The 22,044-nt window shown below is 47.3% G+C and overlaps 1 protein-coding gene across 1 annotated transcript in view; it reads left to right on the top strand.

Moving 5' to 3' along the window:
• Window positions 1-9,371: 9,371 nt before the first annotated feature.
• ANXA6 (annexin A6) overlaps window positions 9,372-22,044 on the top strand; it is an 84,887-nt gene continuing 72,214 nt past the window's right edge. The window contains exon 1 of the mRNA XM_073567936.1: window positions 9,372-9,499. The gene's annotated coding sequence lies outside the window, so the exon portion shown is untranslated. The remainder of the gene's footprint in view (window positions 9,500-22,044) is intronic.

Raw genomic sequence — 22,044 nt, 5'->3', positions numbered from 1 at the left:
TGCACTGGAACCGGGAAGGGTAAGTAAAGCGAGTTTTGTTTGTTTTTTTTAAACAAACTGCATCCAGGAGGAAACTGGAAAATCTCTATAAGACCTCCTTCTCACATCCTAGTGATTCCTGTACAGGAAAAAACAGTACTGGTGAGATCCATCGTCCGTGTCCGTGTGCCATCCGTCTGTACATATGTGATATTCATGTATCCGTTTGCTGCCTGTGTGTCCATGTGTCCGATCCGTGTGTCGTCTGTGTGACACATACCAATGCCTGGGAAAAGTAGTGCAGTAGTCCCAGGCACCGGCTGCTGAAGGCCCCTCTCATCAATGTCACTTGGTCTCCCTGAGATCAGCGCAATCAGGTGACAATGATGGGTGTTGTATTCAGCAGCAGCTGTATACTTCATGTGTAAAATAAAGAATTAGATAAAAAAAAATTGTGGGCTCCTGCGTAATTTTCATAACCAGCAGAGGGAAATCCCACGACAGGGAGCTGATGTTAATAATCTGAGAAAGGGACAATATCTCAAAAGGTTCCCAGGCTATTAATAGCAGCTCTCAGCTGTTTGCTTAGCCTTTCCTGCTGAATTTTTGGGGGACCCCAGAAACAAAATCATGTTATAAATTCAAACCAGCAAAGGCTAAACAAACAGCTGTGGGTTGATTTTAATAGCCTGGGAATGCCCCTCCAGGCTACCAACACCAGCCCTCATCTGCCCCAGAAATGGCGCATCCATAACATGCGACAAATCTGGCGCTTAGCCTTGCTCTTCCCATTTGGCCTAGTGCAGTGGCAAGTCGAGTAATATTTGTGAGGTTGATGTCAGCTTTGTATTGGCAGTTGACATCAAGACCAGGGATTAGTAATGGAGAGGCGTCTATAAGATGCCCCCATTACTAACCCCATAGTAAGTTTAGAAATAAAGACACAGCCTGTTTTACACATTTACTTAAAAAAAATAAAGTCATACTCACCTTTACGCCCAATCCATTGAAGCCTTTGTCCCCTGTAAAAAAAAACTAAAGTAGTAAACAATCTTATCTCTCACCAGTCCGAAGTGAAGATAATCCATACTGTCCCACACCGTAATTCTTCTCTGTGACATCTGATTTACAACCTAAAAGGTGGCATGATGCGACTGTCCAGTGTCATGATCCTGTTATGATTCCACCACACGGCAGGGGGAGAAGGTGCCACTGAGCTCCACCCACCACTGACCCTACCTACTTGCCGGTCCCACCCTAGCCGGTGGGCGACAACTGGGCGGCGGTCCCTACCTCGGCGTAAGTGCAGGGAGCTACAGTGAGGGTAAACCGAGGGTGGAATGAGTGCAGGACAACCTAAGGGAGACAAGCAGCAGCAAGGAGGACTCCTAGAGTGAAACTAAAGAGTGAATGAACCTGAAGGGTAAAACCACGAAACCCCAAGCTAACACAAAAAATACTAAGATTTCAGCAAAGACAAAAGCGGAAAGCTGGAGTCCCAGAGGTACTCAACGAAAGAGAGACCGGGAGGCTGTCAGAGGTTGTACCGGACAGCGCTGTAGGGAAGACAGGAATCCGTACCACAGAAGAATCACTGGCAAGGAGTGAGAGCCCTGTGGAGTGTTAAATAGGAAAAAGGCGGGACATAAGCACAGGAAACAGTGAAGCAGCCAATCACCAGAACGGAGGAAGAACGATGAACGAAAAAAACTAGTTGATCAGAAACTGTATATTAAGACTGGTTGTGTGGCACAGCCAGTAAGGCAGCGAGACTTGCTGTGGAACACAGACTAGACCCCGGTACGAATCCTGACATTACCCCCTCCTTTATGAGGGGCCCCTGGACCCTCACACAGGGAAGGCTTCTCAGGAAAATTGATATGGAACCTCTTACATAACCTGGGAGCATGAACCTCAGAATGAGATACCCACGACCTCTCCTCAGGGCCATACACCTTCCAGTCCACCAGGTACTGCAGGACCCCACGAACTTTCCTGGAATCCAAGATCTTTTTTACCTCAAACTCGGGGTGACCAAGTACAACAACAGGAGCAGGAGGTGTGTCAGCCGGACAAACTGGAGGTACATAAGGTTTTAGGAGAGAGACATGGAATACCTTATGCACTCTAATCGCCTGGGGGAGATCCAATTTGACAGAAACAGAGTTGATTATCTGAGATATTTTAAAAGGACCAATGTACCGGGGAGCCAGTTTACCAGAGGGGACTCTTAGTTTCAGATTTTTAGTAGAAAGCCACACTTTCTGCCCAACTTCAAAGGAAGGACTTCTCCTCCTTTTCATATTAGCAAAGTGGCATTGTGACTCATGAGCCTTTTTGATGTTGCTTTGGACTTGCTCCCAAACTGACCGCAGATCAGAGGAAACAATCTCTACCTCAGGATTGTCCGAGGGGTCCTCAGAGAAAGAGCTGGATTTAGGGTGAAATCCCATGTTGCAGAAGAAGGGAGATATCCCTGTGGAAGAGTTCACCCTATTATTTATGGCAAACTCTGCCAGGGCAATAAAAGATGCCCAGGTCTCTTGCTTATCAGCCACATAGCAACGTAAGAATTGTTCAAGGGCTTGATTGGCCCGTTCTGTCTGCCCATTGGTCTCCGGGTGAAAGGCCGATGAGAAAGCAAGGGAAACGCCAATTTTACTACAGAAAGCTCTCTAGAATTTGGAGACAAATTGGGTACCCCTATCTGACACAATATTAGAAGGAATTCCATGCAGCCGCACCACATGATTTAGAAACAAGGGGACCAATTGCTTGGCGGATGGCAATTTGGGTAAAGGAATAAAGTGCGCCATCTTACTAAAGTGATCCACCACAACCCACAAGGTAGTCATTCCCAGGGAGGAAGGTAAATCAGTAACAAAGTCCATGGAAAGATGGGTCCATGGCTTGGAGGGAACAGGTAGAGGACATAGTTCACCCAAAGGCCGTGAGCGGTTAACCTTAGACCGGGCACAAATGTCACACGCCTTGACATAGGCAGTGGCATCCCGGCGTAAAGTCGGCCACCAAAAATTTCTGGAGATTGACTCCATAGTACCAGAGATACCAGGGTGACCTGAAAGAGGAGAGTTGTGGTGTTCATTCAGCAGTCTAAAACGCAAATGACAGGGAACGAACCATTTATTATCAGGAGAGCCGGACGGAGACAAATGTTGAAATTGCTTAACTTCAGCAAACAAATCAGAGGAATTAGCAGCCAAAAATACTTTATCAGGTAAAATGGGAACAGGTGGGATGTTTGACGGTTGTTCAGGCAAGAAGCTTCTAGATAGCGCGTCTGCTCTGGTGTTTTTGCAGCCGGGTCTGAAAGAAATCACAAAATTAAAACGTGAAAAGAACAACGCCCACCTTGCCTGTCTTGGATTAAGCCGTTTGGCCGTTTTGAGATATTCAAGATTTTTATGGTCGGTGAGGACAGTAACAGGATGTTTGGCCCCCTCCAGGAAATGTCGCCATTCCTCAAAGGCCAATTTTATAGCGAGCAGTTCCCTATTCCCAATATCATAATTTTTTTCAGCTGGGGAAAACTTCTTTGAGAAGAACGCACAGGGTTTCAAATGAGTCAAAGATGAAGTCCCCTGTGAAAGTACTGCCCCCACCCCTGCCTCCGAGGCGTCAACCTCAACAACAAAGGGTCTCTCCTGATCGGGCTGGGTAAGAACAGGAGCAGTGGCAAAGCTCTCCTTAAGAAACGTGAAGGCGTCCACTGCATCTTTACTCCAGTTTACCAAGTCGGAACCTTTCACAGTAAGATCTGTGAGAGGTTTCACCACAATGGAGAAGTTCTTTATAAACTTGTGGTAAAAATTGGCAAACCCCAGAAATCTTTGAAGAGCTTTCAAAGATGCAGGACGAGCCCAATTAAGAACCGCTTTTACCTTCTCCGGCTCCATTGTGATGGCCTGGGGTGTCAAAATATGACACAAAAAAGATAGACTTTGGACCCCGAAAATACACTTTTCTTGCTTGGCGAAAAGTTGGTTATTGCGGAGTACCTGGAGAACATCCCTTACATGATTTAAAATGTGAGTCCCAGTCAGGAGAGAACACTAAAATATCATCCAGATAGACAATTACATAGCGGCCAATAGCATGTTGGAAAATATCATTGGTGAAATTTTGAAAAATCGCCGGAGCATTGCACAGCCCAAAGGGCATAACTAAACACTCGAAGTGGCCCTCGGGGGTATTGAAGGCGGTCTTCCACTCGTCGCCAGCCTTTACACGAATGAGATTATACGCCCCTCTCAGGTCCAACTTCGAGAACCATCGAGCCCCCTGAACCTGGTTAAACAGGTCCGGAATCAACGGTAGTGGATATTGGTTACGGACAGTTATTTCATTAAGACCTCGGTAGTCTACACACGGCCTAAGTCCTCCATCCTTTTTACTGACAAAAAAGAAACCTGCGGCCAGGGGTGAGGTGGACGGACGGATATGCCCCTTTCTTAGAGCCTCTTGTACATATTCACGTAAAGCTTCTCTTTCAGGAGGTGATAAATTATATAGGCGTCCCTTAGGGAATTTACAATTGGGAACCAAATTGATAGTACAGTCATAGGAGCGATGAGGTGTCAACCGCTCAGACTCCTTCATAGAAAAGACATCTGCGAATTGGCCCAAAAGATTCTGAAGAGAAGCTTGTACGGAGACGATACCACAAACGTGTGTTAACAAGCATTTCTGTGAACAATCTGCACCCCACTTCTCCAATTCACCAGAAACCCAGTTAATGTTGGGGTTATGGAGCTGGAGCCATGGAAGCCCCAGTATGACACTAGTTGGGAGGTCATGCATAACCAAAAATGACAGCTGTTCCACATGCAGTACACCAACCTGAAATGATAGCAATGGAGTACAGAGACTAATCTCCCCATTTGCTAGTGGGGTGTTATCAATACCAACTAATTTAGTGGGGTGAGCGAGTGGAATTAAAGAAATACCCAATGAGACAGCAAACTCATAACACGTAAAATTAGCAGTAGCCCCTGAATCAATCATGGCAACTCCTTCTCCCTTAGAGGAGGTGAAAGCAATAGAAATTGGCACTAAGAGTCTCTTAGAACTTAAAGGAATTACCTGTCCACCCACAGGCCTAGGTGGTGTATTCCGAGAAGATTCCCGTGGAGTGCCAGGGCGCCGCGGGCAATCCTTTATCCAGTGCCGAGGATCTCCGCAGTAAAAACAGGTTCCAGGTGCGTGGCGTGGACGGCAAGGACTTGGATCTGTGGTAGCTTGCATGGCTCCCAATTCCATAGGTTCGGCAGCTGGCAGATTCGGAACAGCCGGAGTGACCCTAGAGAAAACGGAAACTTGTGCTGCTGCCTGCTCCGATCTCCTCGCCCTTAACCTGCGATCTATTCTGACCATTAAAGCCATCAGCTCTTCCAGAGACTGGGGCAGAGTGTAGTGTACCAATTCATCCTTTAGGGCTGGTGAAAGGCCCCGCTGAAATTGATTCCGAAGGGCGGGATCATTCCAACGGGTAGCTAAGCTCCATCTACGAAACTGGGTGCAATAAACCTCTACCTCCTGATCACCCTGGGTCAGGGAGGTAAGGTTTGCCTCGGCCAGAGCGACTTGGTCAGGCTCATCATAAATATTCCCTAAGGCTTGAAAGAAGTTGTCTACTGAATCACGGAGATTTGAATCTGGCGGCAGAGAGAAGGCCCACTCTTGGGGTCCCTCCCGTAAGCGAGAGATTATGATACGGACTCTTTGAGCTGGGGGGCCAGAAGAAATGGGTCGTAATTGAAAATATAATTTACAATTTTCTCTAAAAGAAGCAAATTGGCTTCTATCTCCGAAAAATGGCTCGGGTAAGTTAACTCTAGGCTCAGAATTAGTTGTCCCTGCAACGGCAGCTGCTTGAATTTGCTCCTGACGCTGGACCTGCGCAGCAAGATCTTGCACCAGCTGAGTAAGACCCTGCATTTGATTGACTAAAGAGGTCATAGCGTCCATAGGGAAGGCCGGTGATTCTGTTATGATTCCACCACACGGCAGGGGGAGAAGGTGCCACTGAGCTCCACCCACCACTGACCCTACCTACTTGCCGGTCCCACCCTAGCCGGTGGGCGACAACTGGGCGGCGGTCCCTACCTCGGTGTAAGTGCAGGGAGCTACAGTGAGGGTAAACCGAGGGTGGAATGAGTGCAGGACAACATAAGGGAGACAAGCAGCAGCAAGGAGGACTCCTAGAGTGAAACTAAAGAGTGAATGAACCTGAAGGGTAAAACCACGAAACCCAAAGCTAACACAAAAAATACTAAGATTTCAGCAAAGACAAAAGCGGAAAGCTGGAGTCCCAGAGGTACTCAACGAAAGAGAGACCGTGAGGCTGTCAGAGGTTGTACCGGACAGCGCTGTAGGGAAGACAGGAATCCGTACCACAGAAGAATCACCGGCAAGGAGTGAGAGCCCTGTGGAGTGTTAAATAGGAAAAAGGCGGGACATAAGCACAGGAAACAGTGAAGCAGCCAATCACCAGAACGGAGGAAGAACGATGAACGAAAAAGAACTAGTTGATCAGAAACTGTATATTAAGACTGGTTGTGTGGCACAGCCAGTAAGGCAGGGAGACTTGCTGTGGAACACAGACTAGACCCCGGTACGAATCCTGACATCCATGCTGGATCAGGACTGATAAAAAGCACAGGTAACCTTTTTTTTTCCCTAAGCTGTGCTTAGGTTTGGTTTTTGCCCCCGGTGGCCATTAGGATTATTGCACTGTGGTATCGTTTGTTCTAAGTTTGCCCCTGGTGGTGGTGAGCGTCATTGCACTTTAGTTTCTTTAGTTAAATGCACATGATTATAATGCAGGTGTGATTGCTGGCTCTGCTATAAGAGTCACAGGTGTTGCAATCAGTGTTGGTGATAGTGTTCATTTCAACCATCCTTGGTGGAGGAAGGAGCTGGAGAGCGTTCCTTGCAGCAATGTCTTAGCCCTGGTGTGGAAGGAGTCATAGGGGATTTCCTTGTAGCTCTGACATAGCTTGGTGGCAGCGATTCAGGAGGAGAGCTGCATTCTGGTGGTGGACTCTGTTGCCAGGAGCAAGTGCAACAGAGTAAAGCTAAGTGGTGTTTCCCCGTTTCTGTTTTTCCTTAGTGTGTATTAGTACAGCGGTGGGGCCAGTGCCTGTGCCACCCAGCTCCCTAGCAAGGGATAGGTGTAGAGTGTGCTAGGGCGACAGGTTCCTGATCGGCGCCCGGTGCGGAACTGGCATAGGGAACGTTAGGAGCGTTAGGGACACTGACTCAGGGGAGTGCAGGAGGTCTCCACGTCCCCTTTCCCTATTGCAGGGCCCACCACTGTAACTGTTTCCCCTTTCCCCGTGTCTTGTTGTTTTAGTTACCGGCCTGCAGGCCGTGTCACACAGGACAGTATCACGTGCCGCATCCTGTTATTTTAGTTACCGGCCTGCGGGTCGCGTCACACAGGACGGGTCCACGTGACATCCAGGCTGAAAACCATGAGACAATGAGCTGCTGAGAGCGCCACTCCAGTGATGAGCGGTGAAGGTATATAGGTTACCACAGGTCTCTAAAGGTATGTTCCCAGGCTCACTTCTCTGTGGACTGGGACCATGAACTGCGGTGACCTCAATGGGATCACCACGAGCACCATGAGAAATTTGCATCATGCCACCGTTCAGGTTGTAAATAAGATATCACAGAGATGAATTACAGTGGTGTGGGACAGTATGGATTATATTCACTTTGGACAGATGAGGGATATGATTGTTTACTACTTTAGGTTTTTTTTACAGGGGACAAGGGCTTCAATGGATTGGGCATAAAGGTGAGTATAACTTTGCTATTTATTTTTAAATAAATGTGCAAAACAAGGTGTTTTTGTTTTATTTAAAATAAAAGACTATATTCTTGCTGTGTGTTTATTTCTAAACTTACCATGGGGTTAGTAATGGACATCTCTCCATTACTAACCCCTGGGCTTTATGTCAGCTGCCAATACAAAGTTGACATCAACTCCACAAATATTACCCCACTTGCCACCACACTAAGTCAAATGGGAAGAGAAAGACTAAGAGACAGTTTTGGAGCATCTTATGAATGTGCCATTTCTGGGGTAGTTGTGGGTTGATTTTGGTAGCCTGGGGGGGGGGCAATATGCTTGGCCCCTTTCCCAGGCTATTGATATCAACCCACAGCTGTCTGTTAAGCCTTTGCTGGTCTTAATTTATAGAAGGACCCTACGTCATTTTTTTCTGGGGTCCCCCCGTAAATTCACCAGGAAAGGCTAAGCAAACCACTATGATCTGTTATTAATAGCCTGGGAACTTTATGGGGTATTGTCTCTTTTCCCAGATTATTAACATCAGCTCCCAGCTGTGGGCTTTCCCTCTGCTGGTTATGAAAATTGCACGGTAGCAGCCCACACCGTTTTTTTTTATTTAATTCTTTATTTTACACAAGAGGTACATAGCTGCTCCTGAATACAACTCCCATCATTGTCTCCTGGTCATGTTGCTATCAGTGCAATCAGGAAACAATGAGGACAGCTGCCTTCAGCAGTCAGCACCTGGAAACAGCGTGAACTGTACCGCTTATTCCCAGGTGTCGGTATGTGTCACATTGATGACACACAGATGCAATCCGTGTGTAGCACGCTTTTTGTCTGTGTTTCTGATAAAAAAAACTGACATGTCTGCACCACCATTGACTACAATGGGTGTACGTGTGTCCGTATTTGGGGACAGAAAAAACAGATGAGCGAAGGGGGCCTAAATCTGCTTCTGGCCCACTAATGGCTGCTCAACAGGCCCCTCTAACTTCCCATTAGCTTTGTTCTACCAGCAATACTGTGTGGCGTTTCTGCACCGCAGCGCTCACGTCTCTATCAAGATCAGGCTCTTCTGTCTTCAAGTTGGCAGAGAGGTAAACTACAATCCCTGATGCCTAGCTGGTGCATCCAAGTGCAAAAAAGTGCTGCGTGCCGCACCAAAAAAAGTGCACAAGGATGTATTTAGTATCACAAGCTCTCTTGTAGACGAGAAAGGCCCCCCAAAAAACCTTACGTCATCCTTCAAGACCATAAAGCAATGGTCAGGGTTGGGGCCACCAGTGCACGGATGTGATTACTACGTCTGTTCGCCCCCCCATAACTATTCCTCTAATTGGGTCCATATTATGGACTGTCCCACCCAAAGAGCGACATTTGAGAAGCCTGTGCCTTTCGAAGTGACCTGCAGTATCCCTTTTCATCGACAGAGTCCGAAACAATAGAAAATGTGGATACATCAGGTCACTTTTCCCAGAAGCAGAGCTCATATAAAGGGGTAGGATCCGACCCTCCCCCAGAAGTAGAGCCAGGGCTGCAGCCTGGTGCTGACATCACAGTGACGGTGGTGGCAGCAGCTGCTTCACTGTAGGAGGACAGACTCTTCTCTTATCCTTCAGGGCTGCACAAGTCTCTGCCAGGATCTCTGCCACATCTCTTCCCCCACAGAGAAGCCCTGCAGCCCACCTCTTACAAGTAAGTCTTGATCTCATTCTTTCTTCTTGCATTTACCCAATGGGCACAGCAGTTGGCACATAGCCGGGGCTTTAGGGGCATCCATGCAACCTTTTCGTTGCCCCCATGCGGCTGCTGCACACGTATTCTCCTTCCCTTTGTGGCTTTAACAGAGGAAACGAGTATAGATTTTTTTTTTTTTTTAGATTTTCTGCTTTGAATCCGCCGTATTACTGTATGGCGGGGCGCAGAAACTTTTCACACATGTTCTGCATTTATAAATATAGCAGAGCTAATGAGGTTACATGCAGCAGAGCCGAGTTTGCGTTTCGGTGCAAGTCGTCGTATGTAGGCATTATGTAGACCGTCCTTAAAATAAATGACAATCCCAGCTCTGCTACATCCGGTTAATGACATTAATTACTTTTTGTGAAGAATTACATTTTTGGAAAATATTACTTTGTCATTTGATTAGTAGGGATGTGCGGAGCAATAGGCGGAGCTGTACGCCAAGGTTAGGCACGGTTACGCTTCATCCACCGTATGGTACCGTAGACTGGGTGTGTCCCCTGCTGCATACAATTACTGCTCATACGGTTGCTCACGAGTGCCGATGTCTGCTGTTATCCGCCATAAGACATAAGACAATAGAATGTGATACCAAAGAGGATAATGGAAAATGTGACTTTTTCTTTGACTACCCTTTAGGCTTTGTTCACACTCAGCATTTGTGCAGTGTTTTTTTTTTTTTGCAGCCTTTTTTTAGGCAAATAAGAAGCTGCTTTTTACAGTATCAGATTTCCTAAATCACATGCTCATGCTTTTTTTTCTTTTTTTTTCCCTGACCGAATTGGAAAACTGCAGTTTTGTTTTTTGCTTTTTTCATTTGTCTTTTTTCAGCATTTTTACAGCTTTTTTTTTCACCCAGAAAAGCTGCAAAAAAATGCAGCAATCTGGTTTAGCTGCATTTTTTACAGTATTTTTTTTTTTTTCACTGCGTTTTTGGCAAATAAAACAAACTTTGTTAACCGTGTGCTTAGAAAAATCACAGATTTATCAGGCAGAAAAAAATCACTAATCACTGCTAAGAAAGCAAAAAACTGAACCAAGACCTGCATTTTTACTGCCAAGAGAGCAGGTTTGGACTGCAGAAAAAAAAAAGTTGCAAAAAAAACAAAAACGCTGCATATGAACACAGCCTTAAAGCACCACTCCAGCATTTTGGGATTTTTTTGGCAGCGCTGGAGTGATGCTGGTAGTGTAAGTTCTCTAATCTTATACTTATTCCAGCCACCGTCTTCATCTGTTCCCGGTCCTGCACCGCCATCTTGTGACCACAGCTCTTGACTGTCCGGAAGTCAGAGGTAACGGTCACAGTTAGTGATGGGCGAGCGTGCTCAGGTAAGGTGTTATCTGAGCATGCTCTAATATTATCCGATTTTCTTGGGCGTGCTCGAATACTATGTTCGAGACCCCACGGAGGCATGTCTCCCAACTACTCGACAGCTGCAACACATGGAGGGATTGCCTATTTGTTAGGCAATTCCTGCATGTGTTGCGACTGTCGAACAGCCGCGAGATCAAAATTGGACAAGCAGGTAATGGTCAGTGACAATATTGGACACTAGGATGACCTCCGTGTATGGTTCAGAATGGAGAAGGTGGAGGATATATGTTTTTTAAATTTCTCCACATGCGACAAATTTGTATGCCACTCATACCACGCTCTGATCAGAGTCTGATCAGCATCATCGGTCCAATTTTCTCATATGCTAAAAAATCGGACGTCTGAATGAGTCCTAGCAATGTACGGATTATGCAGTCACAATAACACATTGAGCTCTACTATCTCTGGGGAGGACGTATCATTTTTGTTTGTCATTATTCTTCATCATTTGTGAAAAAATAAATGAGATTCAGTGAAATAATCATATGATGTGATTACGATGAGAGATTTCTGCAGACCCGGGTCATGTGAAGCTTATCTGCAGCCAGTTTAGCATGCTGCCTGATGTGGGTACACGGCAGGGTGTGGTGTACGATCAATGCTTTGCTATTACTCAAATTAGTAATACCACCTTCTAAATCCAGTATTATAGGGGGGAGATGCTCCATGCCTACTAATCACATTAGATAGATATATATATATATATATATATATATATATATATACTTACATTTATCAAGTCTTCTATTACTGTAGGTTGGGTCCTGATCATGCCTCACCCTATGTCAAGGACATAGCTAGAGGCGCCTAGACCCTGGTGTAGAACCTCAACTCACACTCCAAAAGAGAGTAAAAATCATGTTACATGACCCTTAGGCAATAAGACCCGTATGTGATTGCTACCTTTGCACCCCGGTCCCCTAATATCTTCACCCCTGATAGTCCTTGTTCTAGTGAGATGAGGGAATCAATTTCTTTCTGAAGTTCCCTTAAAAATTAGGGTCCAAATTTTTCGAGATGTGAAAAATCCAGCTGGTTGACAGTCAGCCGCAGCTTCCCGCTCGGTCCTCTGTTAGCTTCGGATCTTACTTCAGTCTTCGGTACTGATCTTCTCCCAGTGAGTAGGCCTCCGGTGGTCATGTGGGGTTCAATGCTAGTCCAAAAGGTCAGGACCAAAGACCGATCCCAAGCTAGAAGAGGACCAGGCGGATATCTTTCTTCAGTTTTTGGTACTGATCTTTTCCCACTGATTAGGCCTCTGGTGGTAATGTAGGGCTCAATGCTGGTCCCAAAGGTCAGGACTAAAGACCAATCCCATGCTAGCAGAGGACCAGGTGAAAATCTTTCTTCAGTCTTCGGCACTGATCTTCACCCACTGACTAGGCCTCTGGTGGTCATGTGGGGCTCAATGCGGGTCCAAAAGGTCTGGACCAAAGACCGATCCCAAGCTAGAAAAGAACCAGGCGGATATCTTTCTTCAGTCTTTAGTACTGATCTTCTCCCTCTGATTAGGCCTCAGGTGGTCATGTGGGGCTCAATGCTGTTCCAAAAGGTCAGGAACAAAGACTGATCCCAATCTAGCAGAGGACTGGACAGTAGCTGCAGAAGGTGGACAGCTGAAGGGCAGGCCAAGGACAAGTGTTTTGAAACCATTTTCTGTCCCTCTGTTTATTACACCTTGGATTCTGGAGAGACGTCAGAACTTAAGAATACATTTCTTTTCGTGACAGAATCAAGCAAATCTGCCCAAAATTAAGGAGATTTGTTTATTTTATAACGGCCATATAATATCATAAAAACTACCTTCTCCAATTGCAACTGCTCCATTGATTCTGGAACAGTTTTTTGTTTTTCGTCTGTGCCCTTCCGTTCTGTAGTTATGCCTCCCCGAAATGAAGGTGCAAATTTTCCCTTCTACCAACTAGGCGTGTACCACAGAAGTTCTCTGTGGGCGTTTACTTTTTCTTCTCTGACACTGGCCAATCAAAACATGACTATGCCCACAGAGAAGTTTTGTGGAATACGCCCAGTTGATTGAAGGGAAAATTAATATTGTGGGAGGTCAACAAATTAGTGATTCCATCTCATATAGGGTAAGATAGATGCTAATACGGGCAGGATACTTCCAGACCTGGTACTCTTATTTCTTCCCTCAGTGCTTGCTGGAGGTCTTCTTAACTCAGTTGAGCATTGGATAAAAAAGACTATTGATTCAAGTGATACCTTTTCTATCAGGTAGTGGTCATCCCATTAATGAAAGAGGTATTCCAGTTTGTAGAAATATTCCTAATATCAATGGCCCTATGTAACCAACATGGCCGTAAGTGCAGCTTGTCAATCTATCATCACCGTGGAGCAATCTGTAGTGTTTGGCTTTGGGTCTACTTCACCATTCTTGACCTCAGGCTTGTGTTGAGACAGGTTGTAAAGCGATGACATCACATCGATAATCCACATAGTCATGGATATGGGAAATATGAGGAAACCTGGGTTGTTGAAAGACAAGATATATTAGTAAGTGGCAAGATAAAGTAGATGGCCAAACATGTGAACCTTGTAAAGACTGGACTTGGCAATTGACTTTCAACAAGGTGCTGTTGTAGAATGTCTGAAAACAGTCAGTAGGAGCTTCATGGATTGGGTTCTCATGAGAGAAAAGCGACACACAAGGCAGAAATCTCCATAGGAAATGTCAGGAAATGCTTAACGATATACATGTGCATTGTTAGTGGGCTATGGACATGGTCGTCCTTTGGCTTCATGGTGCACTCCTTGGTGTCCCCGACCCATTGTTCTTTACTCAGTTTCCCCAGTCCACATGGGTGGGCAGTAGGCTATCCTTTATAGTCTAGGAAAATTGAATTAGGTTTCCTGCCGTGAAATCACCCCACCAATGTTTTATATTGTAAACTACTGCACAGTTGAGGTGTGGAATCTGCAACTAAAATCCATCATAAATGAACTCACCCTTAAAGGGGTATTCCCACCTCATACATTTATGGCATATCCACTGGAAAATCCATAAATGTATAGTAGATGCAGGTCCTACCAATGGATCACGCATACATCTTAAGAACAGCGGCCCTGTCACCTGCTACTTTTCGTGGAGTGGGGTCAAAATTTCTAAAGAAATGAATGAGATTTCTGACCGTCTCTCTGCTGAGAGTTGCCCTCTTTTTCTGGATACATGCTGGTCTCATTGATGGGATCCACAACTACTATACAGTTATGGCATGTCCTGTAGTTGTACCATAAATGTATGAGATTAAATAACCCTTTAAGCTGCATGATGTATCCAGTGACCCTAGGTGGCTGCATAATCTCTTAATAACCCCCTCAGCTGCTGCAGAACCTCATAATACACACTTGAGCTAGTGCAACAACTCCAATACACACATCAGCTGCTGCAGAACCTCCTCCTAATACACACCTCCAATACACACACGCAGCTGCAGATCCTTATAATACACACCTCAGCTGCTGCAGAACATCATAATACAAACCACAGCTGCTGCAGAACATCATAATACACACCTCAGCTACTGCAGACCCTCATAATACACCTCAGCTGCTGAAGAACTTCATAATACACACCTCAGCTTCTGCAGAACCTCATAATACACCACACAGCTGCTGGAGGTCCTTATAATACACCACTCAATAGTTTTTTTTTCCTTCCACATTAAATGATTACTTCGTGATTTGGTTTGTAGATAGCAGTGATGCAGGCGATGTAACATATTAACATTTGACCAAGATTTTTTTTTGTAGATAGTCAGGTGGTGACAGATTTCCCTTAAAGGGTTATCCGGAGCCAAAAAAACCCACCCACTTACACAGAAGAAGTGATTAGTACCAATGGCTTTACAATGACTCATGGGCGTACACAGGATCAAAACTAGGGGGGCAAGCCATGGTCGGGCGCGCGGCAAATTTTAGTCTACGCCCCCGACCTCACCCATTTCACAACTAGTCACACCCATATCCACGCCCCAACCGCACCCATTTAGCACTGCTGATCACACTGACAGGTACTGAGGGCACAGTGGCTGGCATTATGGGCACAGTGGCTGGTACTAAGGAAAGAACAGAGAGAAAGAACAGAGAGAGAAATAAAGAACAGAGAGAGAGAGAAAGAGAGGGGAAAGAAAGAACACAGAGAGCGAGAAAGAGAGGGGAAAGAAAGAAAGAACAGAGAGAGAGAAAAAGAGAAGGAAAGAAAGAACACAGAGAGCGAGAATGAGTGGGGAAAGAAAGAACAGAGAGAAAAAAGGAGAGAGAAAGAGGGGAAAGAATGAAAGAACAGAGAGAGAGAGAAAGAAAGAACAGAGAGAGAAAGAAAAGGGGAAGAAAGAAAGAACAGAGAAAGAGAGAAAGATGGGAAAGAATGAAAGAAAGAGAGAAAGAAAAAGGGGAAAGAAAAGAAAAACCAGAGAGAAAGAAAGAGGGGAAAGAAAGAAAGAACAGAGAAAGAGAGAAAGATGGGAAAGAATGAAAGAAAGAGGGGAAAGAAGGAACAGAGAGAGAACAGAGAGGGAAAGAAAGAGGGGAAAGAAAGGAAGAAAGAACAGAGAGAGATTGAAAGAAAGAGGGGAAAGGAAGAAAGAACAGAGAGAGAAAGAAAGATTAGAGAAGAAAAGAAAAAACAGAGAGAGAGAAAGAAACAGAGAGAGAGAAAGATTCTATAAAGATACTATAGCAGCCCTGCTCCCATTGTAGTGCCCACCTGAGCCTCCGGTGCAGGACATATCATGATCCGCTCACATGGCCGGCATCCCCGATTCCAAGGCGATCCCGCTGTCGGAGGACACAGTGATGGATCTGAAGCATTCCCTGAAGTGCCTCCATGGTTCCGTCACAATCTCCTCCCGAAATTACCTCCTTTCCGGCCAGCTTCCAGCACGTCACTTCCGGTGGAATGTCCCGTGCGAGTTTTAAAGTGCTCCTTGGGGCTCCGCCGTGTACTCCTGCGTCCACGGGAAAAGTAAGCTCCCAGCCGGCACAGCGGGGCAGAATCTCAATCGGAACTGTCCCGCTGGATACGGGACAGTTGGGAGGTATAAATGCTCTCCACCATACACCTTGTACACGCACGGCTCCACACACCTCATACACATACGGTTCCGCTTTGTATGCCTCGTACACACACGGCTCCGCACCTGTACACCTCACACACGGCTCCACTCAGTACACACATGGCTCCACTCTGTAAACCTCGTACAAATGAGGCTCTGCTCCATACACCTCGCTCATACGCGGCCACGCTCGGTACACCTTGTATACACATGGCTCAACTCTGTAAACCTTGTACACATGCGCTCTGCTTCATACACCTCGTTCACATGCTGCTCCGCACACCTCGTACACGCACATGGCTCCACTCCGTAATCCTCGCACAAATGTGGCTCTGCTCCATACACCTCGTTCACACGCGGCCATGCTCCTTACACCTTGTACATACACGGCTCCGCTTCGTACCCTTCGTACACACAGGGCTCCGCTCTGTACACTTCGTACACACAGGGCTCCACTCCGTACACCTCCTACACACAAGACTCCGCTCCGTACACCTCGTACACACAGGGCTCCGCTCCGTACACCTCGTACACACACGGCTCCGCTCCATACACCTCGAACACACAGGGCTCCGCTCCGTAAACTTCGTACACACAGGGCTCCGCTCCATACACCTCGTACACACAGGGCTCCGCTCCGTACACAGAGGGATCTGTTCTGTACACCTCGTACACACGCGGATCTGCTCCGTACACCTCGTACACACGCGGCTCTGCTCCGTACACTTCGTACACACACGGCTCTGCTCCGTACACACATGGCTCTCCTCTGTACACCTCGTACACAAGCGGCTCTGCTCCGTACACCTCGTACACCCGCGGCTCCGCTCCGTACACCTCGTACACACACGGCTCCGCTCCGTACACCTCGTACACACACGGCTCTGCTCCGTACACCTCGTACATACACGGCTCTGCTCCGTACACCTCGTACACATGCGGCTCTGCTCCGTACACCTCGTACACACACGTGGCGTCGCTCCGTACACCTCGTACACACGCGGCTCCGCTCCGTACACCTCGTACACACACGTGGCGTCGCTCCGTACATCTCGTACACACACGGCTCCGCTCCGTACACCTCGTACACACGCGGCTCCGCTCCGTACACCTCGTACACACGCTGCTCCGCTCCGTATACCTCGTAGACATACGGCTCCGCTCCGTATACCTCATACATACACGGCTCTGCTCCGTACACCTCGTACACACGCGGCTCTGCTCCGTACACCTCGTACACACGCGGCTCTGCTCCGTACACCTCGTACACATGTGGCTCTGCTCCGTACACCTCGTACACACGTGGCTCCGCTCCGTACACCTCGTACACACGTGGCTCCGCTCCGTACACCTCGAACACACAGGGCTCCGCTCCATGCACCTCGTACACACGCGGCTCCGCTCCGTACACACACAGCTCTGCTACATCCACCCTGTAAACCCCTCCTGACCCCACACATAAACTTCCCCTCATTCTGCACTATGACAACCAGCACAGCAGAGTCCTGCAGACACAAGTCTCCTGATCATGTGACCCCTGACTCCTCCCCTCCTGTGACCTCATCACAGGTCTTGTGCAGCCCAGCGACGTCATTGTTGCTGGGATTTAGCAGTGAGGGGCTGCGGCGGGTGGCAGGGGCGTGGCGGCGGGAAAAGTAAACTCGCTCTCCACTACCGCGGCCAGGAGGTGTTTCTATTGTGTGCCCCTGCTTCTGGTGGGGGGGGCACTTGCCCCCCCTGCCCCACGGTGGGTACGCCCATGCAATGACTCCTAATCCTGTTTAAAAGAATAAATTAGTGTTCTACAGAAGCGTTTCCCACCTTACTGCTCTCCTCATCGTCCTGCCCTACAACAAATCAGACGGCGTAGTCAATATGAAGGTTCCCTTAGAGAAGTTGGATCCAATCACACATTTATGGCTTATTCTGTATTTTGTTTTTACCTCTTTAGCAGTTTTTTTTTACATTATATAGCTGAGATTGTTTCCCATTCCCTACATACAGCTCCATTGAGGACCATTGCAGCTAACCTCAACCAATGGGCCTTCTTCATCAATACTCAGTGAAATATCTCACATTCTGTCTAATTAGTTGATGGGAGATGCTAAAATGGATGAGAAATGAGATGTCGGAGTTGTAGATATCAGGCGCCTACACTACTAATAAATGAGCATATATAGTGATTTACTAATCAACCAAATTTGGTAATTCCCTATGAGCGAACGTGCTCTGAGAGGTGGCGCCTCTCCATTCCTGAGATATGGCCATTTCCTTCCTTGTGTACAAATCTAGTCTTGGTGGCCAACGGGGTGTTGTTCTCAAGTAAACACCAACGGGAAAGAGCTGATTATCACGCCCACTTGGCTAAGAAGTCTAAATTTATATAGGGAAAGAGAGGGTCATATCTCAGGAACGGAGAGGAGCAGGAACCAGAAGGTTCCGTCTTGTTGTCCATAATACCTGTCCAGTGTCCACGTTACATTTTTGGTGCAGGTGAAATAAAGTAGAAACTGAGCTCTAATTGGTGTGAGCTACAAGAATACTTTAGGCTCTATGTTTAGAAAAAAATGTGGCAAACCTCCTACCCTTCAAATCACAAGGGTCTCTGCCTGTCACTCAGGTCACGGTCACGGGGAGTGAAACGCGAGTGTCTCCAACTCAAGTGGCTTTCATGACCGCATATGGCGAGTTCAGCCTTCTCTCTTGCCATTCCTCGCAATCCTAACCCCACCCCCACCGATATTCCCGCTATTAAAAATAAAACACACTACAACTTGAGTTCTTTGGATAATTGTGGCCACAGCGGCCAAGTTTATTAACATACCATAACATTTAACAATAAGCAATCATCATAATGCAAAATATGAGGGGAGGGTTCTTGGAGCTAAAAGATCTGGCTAAAACCTTTTGGCCAAAACCCCAATGGGAAAAAACTCGACCACCATGTTACCCTCAGCCATCCATCCCCAGCTCTAGGGCACCGTAACTCCCGTTCCATGAGACTAACCACCAGAGCTCCCGAGGTAAAAACCCCGTCCAGAGCCCATAACCAAAAGCTAGATCCCCCATACCATTTAAAAAACTGCCGGGAATTTTACTTCCAAATCCTTCCCCGACCAATCCTCGTCAACTCCAAGAACCCCACTCCCCGCCAACCACGAACAGCCCTGACCACCTCAGGCTCGTGAGTGCCACAAAGCCACCAAGGCCCTCTCTATCCCTTCCTCTATTGCCAATGCCCACAAGTCAATTCCAATTGAATTCAAATTAACCCCGTGCTCCAACCAAAAGTTACCGACGCCCACTTCCAACTCAAAATGCCTAACTCCAATACCCCCATTTCTAGATACAAATCCCGATACTGCTCGGTTTAGTTTCACCCTAGCTCTGTTAATCCCTTTTAAAGACCTCGCCTGCCTCCACTTCTTTCTGGGTACTATATCAGACCACACAGTCAACGCTTTTGGGAATGACGTCCACAATCTCAAAGAGTTGAAACGTATGTCCCTGATCAATTCCCTCACAGGCCTGACCCCTAAATCATTACCACCTACATGTATGACAATAACGTCAGGCGGTCTGTCACGGCGAACGGACTTGACAAATTCTGGGAGCACCCTACTCCACACCATACCTCGAAAACCCAACCAACGAATCACCACCTGCTCCCTCCTAAAGCCCAATTTCCTACCATCTGGCCTTGCGTCAGCTCACAGCGCACCCCAATACACGTATGAATGTCCGAATATCCAGGCCAGAAAGGGGTCGCTACCTGAAAAACATAACAGAATATGCAAGCAAATTCCTTAGCATTCAACAACTATAATTAACGCCAAACATACAATAAGTAACGATCCAACGTTCACCTGCCAATTCTCCTAATCACCTCGGCCCCCAAACCAAGACTATCAGCCTCCGACGCGGCCCCGATCCTAAAAGAGTGGGACCCCTACACCTCCGGGGGGAAACCAAGCTCCAACAATCCCTTCTTCAAAACTGCAATGAGCTGAAGACGAGACAAATAGGTGCCATCCACAAGGCACAACAAAGGACCCACTCTACCTGACCACTGGACCCAATAAGACCCTAAGCACCTCCGTGGGCACATAAGCGCCCCTTCGACTCGCCCCAACACTACTCGCCTGCCAATCCCCTGTTGATCGGTTTTAGAACGTCGAATCCAAAAGTAATGCCCCCCCGCCCAAAATTCCACATCATCCGCCAACACCCCTCCGGCCTTGTCCTTGCTACGGGACACTAACTCACCGATTCGCATTGCTCCGAAAAAGGCCAAAGAAAAGGCTAGCCTAAGCAATGCCAACTCAAAACCAGAAGTACAAGTACCCTTCAAGATTCTACCTAACCCTTCCAACATACTGAAAGAAATAAGCCTACGCTTGTCACAAGTTTTACTACCCCTGCGAAAACCTCGCAACGCCTGTCTCACCAAAAATTGCTTCGTAACGTCCGTCGATCCCTGCAATCTGAAACCGAAGGCCAAACCCGCTACAAATTTGTTCACCTTAGAAGCCGACCAACCCGCGTCGGCCGCCTTTCCAATTAAAAACAATACGGCCAATATCTTATCGTCCTCGCTTTCCACCCCACCCCATTCTGACAACCAACTTTGCCATACTCGCAACGAGGATTCATAATCTGACCAGGTCTGGTTCAACACCGATTCCCAAATCAATCTTTCTGCTCTTCCGTAATCACTCGCCACAGATAGGAAGGGCATTCCACGCCCGAGGCATCCGCTCCTGGCGCCAACTCTCGAAAACCCCCCCACTGAGAAAGAATCCGCTATTGAATTTGTAACACTGGGCACATGCACTGCAGAGATCCCAGCACTCAACTCCAGACAACGAAGCACCAACAAGCGCACCAATCTGATCACAGGGGGATGAGGCTAACAGACAGTTAATTACCGACACCACACTGGCGTTATCACAGTGAAAACGCACCCTCCGGTTCGCAAACATCGAACCCCAAACTGAGACAGCTACCACAATGGGAAACAATTCCAACAATGCCAAGTTTTTTGTAAGGCCCAACAACTTCCATGCTTCCGGCTGTTGGGAACGGCGGAACGCACTAAATAAAATAATAATAAAGTGCGTTCGCCGCTCGGGGTCCACCGTGCAGTAGGTGGTATAACTGCTGCTAAGTGGTGGCAGACAAGCAATATGGCGGTATGATGCACACGGGTTAAACTTCACCCGGAGTGCGCAGAGCGGCCTCTGTTCACACACAGAGGTGCCGCAACAAAAAACATACAAAACGCTGAACCTGTTAGTGACACAGGCTTCAGGTAGATGCACACATGGTATCTGGTCACAGGAGCAGGACCCAAGACAGAGGAGCTGCGTCCCTCTAGACCTACCGTGTGTGCGGCATCGCTTCTGCGGACGCCAAGGAGGGCTGCAACTGCTGCTCGGCCTAGGACACTGCCGCTCAACGACAAAGCCAGAAAGCAAGCGCGATGTCGGACGCTAGCGTAGCCGTGCTGTGAGCACAGTGGCTTAAAGCTTGCCACTGACTGGCACTGACTACTAAACTAATTCCCTAACCACATGCGTAATATCAGAGGGAGGGGGTTTCATATCAGTCACCAAAATCATGCATCCGTCACCATTCACACATAGCACGTATTGTCTATACTAGCGCGTGGCGGAACGGCCATGCGTGCTTTTTATAGCCGTGCGGGACCTTCCAGATCTCCGAGATGGACCAATGAGATCTGGAACAGGACCTGGGCACATGACTCCCGATCTCCAGTGGGAGATCGTCTCGTGAGCATGCCCAGAAGGAGCACAGAGGAACTTAGTCTCTGGAGAGGTCTGCTGCAAAGTAATCTTATCTGCAGTAGATGGGCAGCAGGAGACTGCAGAATGTGAGGCTCTGGATTCCTGCAGAGCTGATGCAGAAACCAGACGCCTAACATCTGGCCACTCCCCTACACTCCACTTTCCCTTACAATAGACACCGTAACCTGAAGAGCCCGCTGCGTCCGTGTAGATCTCAAAATCAAAATTGGTCAAGGT

This window comes from Dendrobates tinctorius, unplaced genomic scaffold, assembly GCF_039654945.1.
Source record: "Dendrobates tinctorius isolate UK_male_01 unplaced genomic scaffold, ASM3965494v1 ptg000020l, whole genome shotgun sequence".
Taxonomy (NCBI): Eukaryota; Metazoa; Chordata; class Amphibia; order Anura; family Dendrobatidae; genus Dendrobates; species Dendrobates tinctorius.
Note: the sequence above shows the minus strand (reverse complement) of the source record. Positions and strands in the feature narration are given on the sequence as shown.